This window comes from Ursus arctos, unplaced genomic scaffold, assembly GCF_023065955.2.
Source record: "Ursus arctos isolate Adak ecotype North America unplaced genomic scaffold, UrsArc2.0 scaffold_3, whole genome shotgun sequence".
Lineage (NCBI taxonomy): Eukaryota > Metazoa > Chordata > Mammalia > Carnivora > Ursidae > Ursus > Ursus arctos.
This window is the reverse complement of record NW_026622985.1, coordinates 73,301,776-73,317,371: the sequence shown is the minus strand read 5'-3', so window position 1 is coordinate 73,317,371 and position 15,596 is coordinate 73,301,776.

The following is a 15,596-nucleotide window of genomic DNA, read 5'->3' as shown; positions in this document are numbered from 1 at the left end:
AGTAAGTGAATATTTCTATTTTATCTCCTTCCCTGGGAGCCATTGTGACTTTCTTATGCATCCTTTTAGGGATAGTTATTCATAGAGAAGATTATATAAATGTACGTGTGTGTATCCATACCCAAAGCTACATCTGTATTTATCCCATATATCTACATCTTTCTGCACTAATGATTTTATACTACACTTAGTATAGTCAACTTTGCAGTTTTGCTTCTTCTATCAGTATATATTGTGACGTCTCATTCCTTTTAGCCATTGCATCGTATTTCATAGTATGTAACTCTTTGAATATACATTACATACAGTATCTGAAATTCATCTAATAATTCAATAATCCAGTCCCCTACTTTGTTGAACATTTGTGTGGTTTCTAATCTTTTGCTACTATAACCACTACTGTAGATATCCTTATATATATGTTACTTCACAAATGGCTAATATGTCTGTAGAATACATTCCTAGAGTTAGTGTTGTTGAGTCAAAAGATTCTCTGAATTATACATCATGACTGCTATTTTCAAATCACTCTCCATATAAACTGTATCATTTAACATGTCAACCAGCAATGGATATAAGTGTCTATTACTCCTCGCATTCACTGACAGAATGTTTCATGTTGGAAGTACAATATCTCCAGTCAAATACCTACTTAATTAAATATGGATATGATGTTTCACAATCTGTAAAAGAATTTCTTTTTTATTGAAAATATCAAATATCTTGAATTCTTGGAGTCATTCTAGGATTTGAAGAAACAATCAAGCTCAACTTGCTACTGAAACCAGCTAAAGAATCACGTGACAGATTTCAACCACTCCTGCCTTCTCTGTAATAAAACAATACAACTTAATGGAGAAGGGCAGTAAAATAATTGCTAATAATAAACATTTGTTGATCGCTAACCACATAGGAACTACTGAAGAAAGAACCCAGAATTGGGCATGGTCTGAGTACATTTAAGCCACAATTTAAAGTTGGGTAGACAGAATGTATACAAAAACATATAAAGTCTATTGCTTGTTAACTTTCCCCAAGCAAAGTTAATGACTTCCTTTTCTGCATTCTCATAATGCTATACTTATATTCCACCCCTTCTCGCTGTGTATTGTATTTATCTGTTGACTTCTCAGCAACCCATTGAGGTCAAGAACTTGAATTTCTGGGTATCCTCAATACTTTGCATAACACTTGCTATACAGCAGGTGTATAACTATTGTTTGTTTTATGAATACGTGGATGTTGAGCAACATCTCTTTTCATCCTCACAATAAATCTATGATATAAATAATATTGTTGTTTTAGATGAGCTAATTGGCATCTATAAAGAAAAGCTTGTTCTACGTTGCATATTAGGTAGTTGAAAATGCAGAATTCATGTCTTAAGACTTTCTGATACTAAACTCAGACTTTGGATGAAAGGTAAGATACAGTCTGCTGGGGAACAAATGAATTAATGAAGGCATCTCTCAGGCTCAGTTTAGATCACTGAATGGCCCATTAATTCAAGTTTTGTAAAGTCACTGAGATTGGGTCTCAAATCTTTCTTCTGATGAGCTTTGACTATTCCACTGTCCCTGGGAGTTCTTTTCTATGAAGGAGGATTGTAGAGAAGGTGAGTATCTCTAGCCATCTCTGTTTTTGTCATCAAAAATACATCCTCTATATACTACAAGTTTTCCTGCTAATTGCTAAGAGAGAGAAGACGGGGTAAACAACGTAATAACAAGATGAAGAAATTACAAAGGATCTGAAAAACTTAACAGTTGTTTTTTTTTTTCTTTTATGGTATCCAGATGTCTCAGTTTCTTTCTTTCTCCAAACTCAACCCATGCCAGGTTTCCTCTCTCCAGCAGAAAGAACCGAAATTATAGTTGACATGGACAACGGTTTTGAAGTTGTGAGCCTTCCAAATGCCAGCCTTAACCCAGCTCATGGAACACAGAGAGAAACTGCATCTTCTTTTACTGCAATTGTAATCCAATTAAGATCATTTTCAGGGGCACATGGGTGGCACAGTCCATTAAGTGGCCAACTCTTGTTTTCAGCTCAGGTTGTGATCCCATGGTCATGATCTCAGGGTCATGAAATCAAGCCCTGTGCTGGGTTCTGTGCTCAGCACAGAGTATGCTTAAGACTCTCTTTCCCTCTCCTTCTGTACCCCCCATCCATGCTCTCTTTCTCTCTTCCTCCCAAATAAATAAATAAATCTTAAAAAAATAAAAAAAAGATCATTTTCAGAAGTCTTCATAGTTCTCAAGGGCCATGTTCCCAGACTACACAAGGAAACCTAAGCTTCTGATTAGTTATCTCTACCGTCAGTCTTTACATTATAAGTTAATAATGGGTCCCCTCCATTATTTTTTAGTTTTGTTTGTTTTTAATCACTGAGGAATATAGCCAGCTGAAGTCAAGAGGCATGAGAACACCTACAGCAGAATCATATTGTCTTTTTTCCCTATTAGTTCTTTTTTTCTACTCTGACCCATGTCCTATTATTTTGCATCATCTGTGATAGAAGGGCTTTTGGATAATTTGGGGGTAGAGAGGCAATTTCCCTTACACTATAATTAACAAATTTCCATGAGCTTTGATAAGCTGGATTGAAGTATATTATTCATCCAAAATAGGTAGAATCACTAGTATATTGATAAAGTCAGAAATGCACAAGGTGTTCACGGGGGACCAAATGTTTTTCTTTTGGGAAGACTTAAAGATACTTATTTTAAGGTGAAGGAAAATGTGCTCTGAATAATTGATTATTTTAAAGTGATTTATGAACTCAAATTTAAAATTTAGAAAAATGAAACTGGATACTGATGAGAGGCAGAATGATGTAAATTTATCACTCATTAATTCAACATGAACTTTTTAAATACCTACAATGTGGCCAGCAGTTTGGTGGAGATATAGCAATAATCTAATCAGACAAAAATTCCTGTCAACTTGGGATGTATTTTTCCTGGATGAAAGAAGATCTAAGCTAAGAATTAGGTTAACTGGATCCTAATCATAACTTCAAGACAGATTCACCATATGAATTAAAGCAAATCACTTCACCTATGTCTAACCTAATTTTCAAACCTGAGGTTTATTCTACTTGTCTCACACATTGTTGTTTAAAAATAGATAGTGAATGTGAAAGCACCGTACAAAGCCTATCAAGCTGTACCAAAGTAACAGAACGATACCTATTTTGTATTCTTCATTATAGCTCTCTGTATCATAGCACTGTGAGATATTTGCATCAAACTATCAATTCTGAATTCTCACTTACATTGGTAATCCATTTTGATCAAACTGTCTAGTTGAGTGACCATCAAAATAACCAAGAAGCCATATCTACTATGAAATGCACTGGCACTCCCATTTCCCCCATAAAACTGTGACATGGCTAGGTGAAGTACACCAAAATATCAGTTAGAAGAAATTGTGAATAATTTCTGTAGACCAAGAACATTCTTAAAATATTTATGACCCCCCCCCCAAGATTCTGGTGGTTTTTATCACTCTTCTTAAAAGTCATACTCAGTATATGAAACCTGAGGTGAAGTTCTGGTGATCCATTTTTCTTCATTTGATTTTTATGAACTCATAAACATGAGACTTAATTCAATCTAAGTCCAATGTTGATTAATTTCTTTTATCCCTCAATGAAATATCTTTGCCCTTTGAAGAAAAGATAGTTTATTAGGTCCTTCTCTCCGTGTGTGTGTGTGTGTGTGTGTGTCTCTCACTGTCTCTGTCTCTCTCCTCCTGCCCCATCAACTTTATTTAAAGTAGACATTCTTGAAATATTCCATTGTTTATCCATGGAATATTATTGTCTTACTTATCCTAGAAGACTTTTTTTCTTCTCTGTAATGAATTACAATTTTTGACTATATCCACATTACAAAAAATGCCATAGGATTAACAGAATCCTATCAGTGCTAATGTGCAAGTAATAATACATTTCTTACATAATAATATAGACCTACATGAAAAAAAAAACCCCACAAGACTACATATCTTGATTATAACTGAGATAGGAAGTACTGTTTTGAATTCTAGTCCATAATTCTGCCACTAATTACTTATATGTCCTTGAGAGAGTCCCTTTACAATGGTAGTCTCACTTTCCTCAACATTTAAATGAGGGGTTAGGATTAGTCTAACTTTAAGATCTTTACATTCTGTGTCAATGAGTCTATGAAATGACTTGCTTTTACAATAGGTGCATTTCAATTTCCTAAGCAAAATCTTCATTATGTGATTAGATAGCCAATGAATTTTTAATTATATTAATGTTATCTAATAAAAATTGACTTCTGAGAAATTAAAATACAGTTTAACAGTGACTTTATAGTATTACTAAGAGATATAAATGATTACTTTGTTTTTTATAACTTAACTTATAAGAAATGCTACTCCAGTTGGAATAAATGGGTGAGTTATGTTTTGGGGTTGCTGTAGTAGACTGTATATACAGTGCACATGGAAGTCTAATTCTTTAGGGTTTTCAAGTCTCCTAATCTACATAGATTTTTGCTATTTTAAAAGGATTAAGGGAATTTTTAAATTTAAAATTCAAAATCAACCAAAGTTCATCGACTCATATGGAGGCACAGAGCTAACACAGTGGTCCAGCTCCTCTCCTTCCACATTGAGGTGTCCCTTCTATGCACACAGTTGAGGTTCCTCTCTGCCTGTGTCTGCTCATCTTTGCTACTGTGCCTTATCTGCTCCTTTCAGGATTCCTCTTCTTTCCCTCCATCTCTCAATGACTGTGCTCTTCCTTTTTACCTCCCTGTCTACTCACCCTCTTCTCTATTTTGATGCTCTTATGTTAACATATATTTCTTCATTTTACTCTTTTTCTTCCACTTGCTACTCTGCATTTACTTTTCACTTCCATTTCTCTGGCACCCCGAGTTGAGCCTCTATTTTCCTACTATTATCTTTTTAATTCTATCTTCTTTTTTTGATCTGCACTGTATAAACTCATACATCCCATCTGTGATTATCATTATGCTTTTACCTACTCATTCTTTTAACCAAACACTTATTGGGTCTCAGCTATGTGCCATTAAGCTTTTATGTTTCTCTCCAAAGGACTAAATACTAGAGAACAAAACAAGTATTTAGGAGGGAAGAAAAGGAGATTTAAAAACATCATATCCTTTGTTATAAGTATGAAACCATTCATCCACTTACTCAATAAGTAAAAAATAAAAAGCGACTGCCACAGCTAATATTACAACTGAATATTCAAACAAACTTGGACATGACTTCACAAGCAAGGCAATATGCTTGTATGCACCTATATAAAAAAACACACAAAAGAACTGTATCCATATCTATGTGCATAGCTAAGTCTATAAATATACCATATACAAAGAAATAAAAGTCTATGTGTTCTGATCAATGTTATCACTAAATGTAATAGAAGTTCTGAGTATATTTCCATATTAAATGAGCATAAAACTATAAATACCATATAGTGTACACACACATAGACAAACACGAATGTTAAAACTAATGAAAACTTAGAACATAATTAATCTGGCAAATATTTAATAAAGAAGGTTAACAGTATTATACTGAACAGCAATTAGACATGAATGGTAAGCTAGTCACGTAAATGAAAATGATTAGCTTTTTTTTCCACACCCAAATCTGTCAACAATTCTTGCCTTCTTAACTTGAAACAAAAAGAGCCTTATTTTCAATGTGGTAACAAACTAATAAATTACTTTCCTAAAACAAAAATAATGTGTTTGTAAAGGAAAAGAGGAAGATGAGAAGGATCTTGGAATGTAGGTTACAAAGAAGACAAATAGTTTTATCAGCCACAAAATACAAATAATGGCATGTGGTCAGTGGATGGTTGTAGAATGGGAGCACAGGGCATGTCCATGGCAATACCTGCTCCACCTTTCCTAAAAGCCATGGTAGCTGTGATTTAACTCTTTGAAGGTATTATCCTCATACCTCTAGCCAGCCACAGACAGTTGGGTTCAAGGCAGTCAGGCAGCCTGGAGCTGGTACAGGGAAAGCAAAGTCTATGCCCTGAAGGTTGATATGATGTTATCGTAAGGCAAAGGATGATTACAGAAATATTTGGTCAATGGGGAGAGCACATGAGGGTAGACCTAAAAACAGAAAAACCTTAAATCTTACTGGAAGCCAAGTTCAAGACCCAGTAGTATAGAGATTATTACTTCAGGATATGTCAGATGAAATAAATACTTTCAACCTAATATTTTCAGTGAACATTTTATCATGTAGGCTGTTTCTTAAAACTCTGCGTATTTGAGAAATGGAACTGAAAGTTTAAGAAAAAAATGGCTCTTGGAGTTGTATTTCCATAAGCTCAAACACACTCGAGTAAATAAAATCAAAAGGAAATGTTCAAAAACCAAAGTGAGGCTTGTATTTTGGTTAGCAGAGAATGTACTTTTCTTATCGCTGTCTCTTTATTAAAGGAATGTGATTAGCCCTAATTCAGTACTGAATCTCTTTCCTGAGATGAAAACAAAATTATTTAATTCTTTTCACCATGGTAAGATATCTGTAAATTCCCCTGCATTTTGCTTAAAATACCTTCTTTGTTTAGAAACTGAGCTCTAGGGTTTTTTGCCTTCTTTGCTCCGCCACCCCCCCCCAAAAGTGAAAGCTATATGGCTATTCATATAATCTTGGAATGGGGATGGTCTTTCAGTGCATGTTGGTTTGGGCAGAAATCAGAAAGAAGGTTGATGAGAGATTTGACTACAAACAAAACAATGGCAATTATGAGAGTTGAGACAAAAAACAAATCACAGTGAACAAAACTGAAAGATACATCTAATTTTAGATAAGTAACAATCCACAAAATCACTAACAAAAAAATTTATTTTCAATGTCTTTGGGCATGATTATATCTAAGAGTAGAACCAGTCTGAGCTGTGGGAAAGGGAAAAGAAGGAGTCATCATTGTGGAAGGAGAGGAACAGGCAGGAGTCAGGCCACGGAGAGATCAAGGATGCCAAGGCTGTAGCAGAAGGCTGTCGTGGGGTGAATGTTCTTCAAGTTTCTTCTCATCGCTCATTCAGAAGGAGAGAGTCGCTTACTGGCCTGTGTTAAATGTGTCACATAAGGTTGCAGGAAGAAAACCTTGGGTCAGAGTGTCATAGGGAAATGTCTGGATTACGAAGTAATTCCTGCAGGTCTGTTTTTAATTTCCTAGGGCCACATTTTCGTCCTTCTGAAGTGAAGTGATCTCATGGTCCAGATCTGCACTGGAGCTACACTCTGGTGGTGGATGCTTACATGATGGTAGCTATTTTCTCACCCCACTAAACGTGAAGGCTCCCAATTCTCCCAAAGAGAGAAAATGGAACTTGACAAGTGTCTACCGAGTTCATGGCTTTATACAAATGAATATTAGGATATCTGGCCATTAGACACATAATCCTACATTAGCAGGCCATTTATCATGTCGTCATCCATTGGCTCTGTGAGCCCATGTTAACATGCCATTTGTTACGTGCCCAGCTGATAGGCAGACTTCTATAGCAATGGGGCCCAGGGCTACAGTTCTGTTCAATCTCTTCATTTAGTTGTGAGGACTGGAACTACTTCTGAACGTGTATCTGTTTTACTAAACCAGTTTCCTGAGTCATTTAACAACATATAACAAATGCCCTCCTCAATGGGGATCACTACAGTAGGCACGAAGAAAGATTAAAGGCAGACACAGAACATATACAAAGCTTGCAGAGAGGCAGAACGTCACAGAAAAAACAAACAAACCAGCAACACATTAAAAATAGGATATCTATTCATTGTCTACCACAGTTCAGATACTGTTAACAACCATCAATGCAAACACGGCGATAGCGAAGTCTGATTCTAGCCTATACACGCAGACAGGACCAAATCCCAGTCAGAAAACACAACTACGAGAGTTTAGAAAAACTACTGACAAAGGTTATTTTGAGTCTAGAATATATTAGAAGAAGGGATAAATACTATACACACACACATAATTTATGTAGAAGGCCTTGCTCTTAAGTAAAGGTGTTCTTAATTAACTTCTAAAGATAGGACCTGGCTTCTGATAGTGACAAGCATTTACCAGTAAACAGAACCTGAAGCTAGCACGAAAGTATTAAGTGGATTTTCATGATATGCACATCCGTAGCTTTGTGGAAAAGACAAATATTTTCTGTCCACAAGGAACACTTAATCCAGTTGAGACGAAACCGGATGCTGTCATCGTGACCAGAAATAAAATCTTTGCTAATGATTTCTTTGCTTTGATATATTTTATGCTAACATTATTTAGTATTATAGAAATTAAATATGGCCATTTCCTGGTACTCATTCTTTTCTAGAGGTTTGGAAATTGATTTTTAAATCATTTATCCGAGCAGTTTCCTTGGTAGAGTTAACAGGTCTATCATTTACAGTATTTACCTTTCTAGAATCGTCAGATTTTATTTGGTAATATTGTCTGGCTGGAATCTTTGGGCCTCAGAAATGGAACTAAGTTCAAGTATGTGACTAATATATTTTCCAGTAGACTCAAAAACAGGAATGTCCCTGAAATGGATGGCTGTTCCAGATATAATGATTATTTGACACTATTATATTTTCTTTCTCTTTATGGAATATTCTGGAATTCCTGTCTTAGTCTTTAATTAAATATTACCCTAAATTCTCAAATGTGGTACGTTGTATCCCTACAGAGATTTCATTCAGTTTCTTAAGAACTAGGATATGTTAATCTTTAAACATATCTCACTTTAAACACATATATGCTTTCACCAAAGTTCATTTTGACACGGTTTTTGGAGAGACACTATGAGGAAATAAGTCTAGATGACTTATAGTTTTCCTGAAAATTTGCCTTAAAAATAGCTAATAATAACAGAACATATAAAGCTAATAACATTATATTAAAAACTATACAACTGTTTTACTGTAAATATCAAAACCAATTTTTGAAAAAAAGGTTATTGTCATCCTTATTTGCCAGTCTTCCAAGCATAATTAGTTTTTAAAAGGACTGTGGCTTCCAAAATGTTGAGATGATTTCCCCAAAGCCTGAAATAGTGTGAGTCATTTATTTTCCTAAAACCCCCCATAAAAATTTAAAATGAAACACTATATAGTTTGAGATATAAATATCTATAACTTTGATCAAATCCTACACACTTGCAGCACAGAGCATGCTTTTACAATTGAGTATTATATATTTCTAAGTTAATAGTTTTGAGAAATGTATGGAAGTTTCAATATCGTATGATAAAGTTAAATTCACAAATTAGAATATTTCTTATTCTGTGTTGACATTCAGCAACCGCAGCCTCTCATAAGAAGCCTACTTTTAAATTTTATTCTTATTATGTTAATGTCACTCACAAGATTAAAACTGCATTTCCCATGGCTAATATTCTTATGTCTTAAGCACAAAAAGATATTTATATGTGGAATAAAGAATGGCTTCAGAAGATAGCATCTTACTCAGTCAGAGATTCCACCATATGCTGCTCGGAATTTGTCATTCATTTAATTAGCAAACATTTTTTTCATGTGTACTACGTGCATCGCTAGGGACAGTTGCACCTGGAAGAATTTTTGTGGTAGATTTTACGGAATAATGTGCTCTGCGAGCCGGAGAGCGCCATACAACAGACGTTATCAGTATTGTAGCATTGAAAATTTTATTAGAGAAAATCCGATACATATTGTGGGGAAAAAAGCATGTGACTTTGGTATCACACAACATGAATAAAGTCCTACTTATTTTGTTTTTTAGATATGTAATTGCTTTAAGAACCAGTTTTTTAAAATCTACAATGTCTACTTCACAGAGACATAGTTAGATTTAAACAGGCAAAGTATGTGGATGTCTTGTAAACTCTGAGGTAGTTTATAAATGTTCCTTATTATGATAAAACATAGTTCTTGCCTTAAAAGAGTGGAATATCTCCCAAAAGAGAAAAAAGCCTGTTAAATAACACTGAAATATCTTTATTTCTCTTTAAAGTATTCATTACATCTATGTAGTATATTTTATAGAATAAGAAATGTATGTAAAAGACATATGTAAAATATATAATAAAAATTTGTGTAACATTATATTTTCTATTATATAAAAGGGAAGGTCTGGATGTGGATTTCTCTTTGAGGGCAAGATCAATATCTTTGATCCTGAAATGCATTTTGATATAAATAGGGAAAAAAACTAAAAAAAAAAAAATTCTGGCGATAGTCAGCTCTCATAAGGATATAGAGAAAATGAATCACCTTACAAAGAGAATCCCAACAGCAAGCATCCAGCAATATTTTAATTATATTCTGATTCAATAATCTTTTTGTTATGTGAACTTAAACCAGTTATCAAAATCCCAGCAACCATGAGGTCAAGGGTTCTTATCTTGTCAGGAAACGACAATGGCTGGCATTTCAGGCTACCTGTTAGTAGGTGGATATGAGAGTGCTGTGCTTTTCTTTCTTTCTTTTTCATTATCTTTTATCTTTATGTTCCAAAACACAGAACATTGGATGCTATTCCCAGGAAATTTTTATGATTAGATTTTTAGTACCAAATGTGGGGGGGGGGGAGAAACTGCTCAGAAAAGTTTTAATAAGATTCTCACTTTAAAAGGAATATCCAATTGAGTGATGTAATAATGACATTAATAGTGTCTTATTTCATTTCATATCATTACATGGATATTAAGCAGAGGCACTTTGAAGTTTTATCCATCAGCCCATTGCATCTGGGGGGCATTTCTCCTGGGGTGCCCACGCAGAAGTCCAATTAAAGTCAGTGGGAGTCAGGTACCCAGAGGAAAAGAGAGGCAGGCACTTGGAGAAAATGTCCATTATCAATGTGATTTACACAAGGTCATGGATTATTTTGGTCTCTAAAAGCAGCCAGTGGGGGGAAAGCTTGGCTTGAAATCTTCTTGCCTGCCTGTCTCCAGGGACTCTGGAGGGCACAGGGCCTTTTCGAGTAGCCATTCCAGAAAGATGATCTCGTTTCGTTTTCCCCATGTGTTCCTCTTAGGTTCAACATTACAGGATTAGCTGGGGGCTGCCAAAATGACAACCCCTGAATGAGCTGATGCCAGATCTACACAGAGTCTAGGTAATTGGAACTGCTGGGTTAACTAAGCAGCTGGCCTAAACGGAGCCCCGAGGACTTCAATCAGATTCCATTTTAATTCTCTGGATAATTAGACAGCCCACACTGGTTGTAGAAATAGCATTCCTCAGCTATCTCTCTTTCCCTTGTCTTCCTTCTCTAATCCTCCTATGAGAAATGCATCTCATGTAGCAAAAAATGCAAAGCATGCCACCAACCCGGTCCTCGGCTAAATCTCTCCAATGGCTGAACAACAGCTTTCAGAACAAGAAATCAAATGAAGGATTTACACCATGAGCTATTAGTAATAACCAAATTCACAAAACAACTAACATAAAAATTTTCCTCTTAAAAGACATTTTTGAAGAATTTGCGTTATAACTTTAGGCTGTTCTCAATGGAAATATACATTTATATAAATATAAATCGTTTAAATATATGGAACTATATAATGTTGATAAACAAGATTTACAATGCCTCTTAAGTTTATGATGTATTTTTATGCAACACAACCATTTAATGAAAGGGTTCAAAAAGGCTATTGACATTTACTTTTCTTCTTACCATATATTTATTAAGCCCGAATATAACATTCACATTAACATCAAACACACGTAAAATATGAAATTGCTGGAGAGGAATGATGACATATTTTAGTACTTTGATGGCGGTGCCAACATTTCATTTAGGATATTTATATGTGTCATCTAAAAAGGACAATAAATTTCAGTGAAGGCTCAATATATTACAAGACTTTTCATCAACACACGCCACAGGGTAGGCTAAAACCACAGAGGGAAAGAAGAAATACTGCTGAATAATCAATCTTTGAAAGCATTCAATGTTATTAAAAAAGCTACATTTAAACTATCCATAAGTCTAAAAAATGAATGTGTCGGAAGCAGTGTGATGCATATGTGTGGATATGAGAGTTGTACAGAGCGTCTACCTTTCTAGTATTCAGTATTATGACTGTCTGGTAAACAAAAATATTTTTTAAAATACGATGGGGTAGGGGTGCTGCTAAGGCTTTAACACAAAACCCACCCCTGGGGGTAGAAAAATCTCTTTGTGTGAAGTGTCTGTTAGTTTCCAGCAACTGCACTTGCTAGGGGCACAGAATTATTCCCCACATGACCCAAATACGTAACAGAACAAGGCAGGCAAACTTTTCAGTTTTCAGAATGGAAGAGCTGGATTAGATACATTCATTACTCGTATCTGCTGCTGACATTTTCTGTATCCTGAGTTTGCACTGACTTCGTGTCTAATATCTCAGCATGATAGACAAGTACTGACATGAATCTATAAAAAACCACTATGCCCATCCTGTGGTAGACGACCAACAGCAACGGGAAGAATGGGAGAAATACGGCTTTTCTCCCCAGGGGTGGAGTCACACTGCTCTCTGCTATAGCTGGGAGTATCGTATTTTAAAGTGAAGGGGCAGCGGCCCATGGTTGTATCCCTCGCATCTTTTGGAAGGAATCATTTTACTCACTATAAAAAGACCAGCCTTACTGTTATCTTAAGTTTTGTTCTCTGATACTTAAAAATGTATCATATTGAAAAGAGAAGTTCCCTAAAATCCTACAGTAAAAGAAGACCTCCTGATTCTGTTCTCTTCCAGAGGTATTCTATTTCACTTGCATTTGCTCTATGAATAAAGTTAGAAAAATTGATAGAATTTTCTGTCTTCTGATGCCAAGAAGATCTCTTCCCCATGGTCTCTCCAACACTCTTGAAGTTGTAATAGCTCCTTCTCCAGGCTTTATTCAGTAACACCAAAGTGCGTGTGTCTACTAGCATTTGAAGTTCTCTCAAGTATGTATGAAGCACCAAAGGAAAACCATTCTAAAATTCATTCTTGAGAAATGGGCTGAAAACCACTCTCAACAGAGTATCACTTAAGAGGAACCTGGCAAAGTGACAATCTGTATATTTTTGTTTTTCACTTTTATAAGCCTCTCTGTCTCTCTCTGTCTCTCTGTCTCTCTCTCTACACACACACACACACACACACACACACACACACACACACCTTACACACATCACAAGCCCTGTCTCCCAATGATGGGATTTTAAATAATTGGTACTATCTTTAATGGTCTCTTTCCTTTCTATACAAGCCCAAAGCATGTATGAAACACCTGCTGGGTGCAAACACACTTCAGATTTCTAGAGAGAACTTTCCATTTTGAAGTAGAGGGAGGTATGTAAGGCTTCTCAGTATGAAAGCACTATTTACAAATAGGATCTTTTATTCTCGAAATCTTAAAAAGGAAATTATTTGTCATCAAATTGAGCACCATATACATATCATCTCTACTCCTCTCCTATGGGGTAATACCATATTCCTTATCCACGAGACTCTTTTAGGATCCACACGAAATTTAACCCTCAAGAGAATAAACTTAAATATCTAGTTTTTAATTATGGAGGGTATCTAAATCCCTCCCTAAATGTTAGGGAAAATTATCCCTTTTGCAACTTGGTTTTCTACGATATCTCTTACGGTCCTGGCCATCCCTAGAGGGGTACTTAGGGGTCCTCTTAAATTTATGATACTGAATGCATCTGTCCCTCAGTCAGTTTGTGGTTCAGGGTGCCTTACAGATGCCAAACCCCTTGAAGAGTGCTAGTCATGGAATGCCTGCACTGAAGATGTCTTACAACATTCCATTACTTCATATTGGGCTTAAACAATAAAATTGGAAAGAGAAGGACAGCTCATGAGCATGCAGGAAATAGCTTCTTTAGCAGCAAACATCTAAGAAATTCTGAAGAAAGAGACCTTAATCGTAAATTTACCTGCCAAACTTTACTCTGACCTTGACTTGACTGCAGCCACTTTATTTCTCCTCTACTATGTAAGCCAATATAATCGACTCTCTCAATTTTAATGCATCTTTAACTGTTTCCCATATCAGTTGTGTTTGCATTTTTGAAGAATGGTTATCTTCCAGGGTCTGCTTCTTCATACTTTATTTTAGTTTTGAGACAGACATTCCACTGGGTCTTCATTTTCAAACTCAGCAAAAGCTACCCAGGAGCTAACCTCTTTGAGCTAGGTCCTAGAACTCTGTGACGGCTATCATGTTCTTCAGACTATTGATAGGGATAAAGACATTTCAAGCACTTCAATCATCATAAGAAATTTGAAGAATATATTTCCCAACTCTGACGTGGTAAAAATTCACCACAGATGGGTTTCTTTTTCACCTAAACAGTGATTAAATCAAGTTAAACTACTTATCCACACGCAAAATAAGCACCGGAATGGGGTGAGAAATTGTGGCCTTAGGTGAGTGCTTCTATCAGAAGTGGACAGAAATGGGATCTTTTTTGTGTTTGTGTAGTATTGTTGATACTCAATGGAAGTATTACACTACAGTTGTGTTTTATTCCTCAAGTGGACAATTGCCTTGAAATAGGCAAGAAATGCAAACATTTTAAAGGAAAAAATTGAAAAAGAATAGTACTCGCCCAATCCATTGTCTATTTTGAGTCTGGTTACAATCCTATGCCTTGGCAGGACAGGTATTATAATCCACATATTTTGGACTCAAAAAAGTTTTGGATTTATTTGGCAAGTCAGAAACAGAGGATGAACTTATCTTCAGACTTGATGCCTGCACTCTTCAATACGTTCACCCATTTATTTAATTCGACTCTTCGTTAGAAGTCTATTAAAAAAAAAAAAAAGCTAGATTCCAGCTTGTAGAGACCCAATTCCAGAACTCCTGAGACTCAAAATGTAGCAAACATTTATTGGCACTTATTAAGTGTTTTGAAATGTGATGTAACTATGAATCAATGTTCGTTACTCACTTAGTCTAGACTGTACTTTCCTCAAGGGCAGACGGCACTTCTTACTCATCCTTGGCTCAGAGAGTGTAGTGCTGGCATGGAATGATACACAAAAGAGCGCCCGTTGAATGGAATTACATAGTGGACCTGGAGTCTTGATGAATTACCTTCTCTCTCTGCTTAGTTTACATAACAGAGCCACGAAGGTGAAATTTACCAGTGCCAGGTTTCCTGCTTCGAGTTCTGCAAGTCCCTAACTGTAGAGTATCTGGCGGTTGATCCGTCAGAGGGTGTGTGGGCATAATGCAGAAGAACGGAGCTGTGATGTACTTAGTGGGCTGTGGAGGAAGACGCTGCCAATTTAGGGATCCTGCAAAACGCTTCTGCCGCTACATGGTTTTTTTTAAACCTAAATGACATTCTTAATAGTTTACTTCACAGATCTCCACAGCCAGCTCCCCGGTGCATGCTTTCGTGCTACCCAGACATTTCGTTAAGACTCATCTCATTATATTATTCTATGGGCAAAACTTCAGATATGAAGGGAACTTGATTTCTTCATAGTGAAAAAAAAATGCAGCTTCCCTGAGTAAGAAGGAGGATATTGGCAAACACAGAAAAAATCCTAGTTAATCACAAATTTTAACCACTATCTAGTTGACAT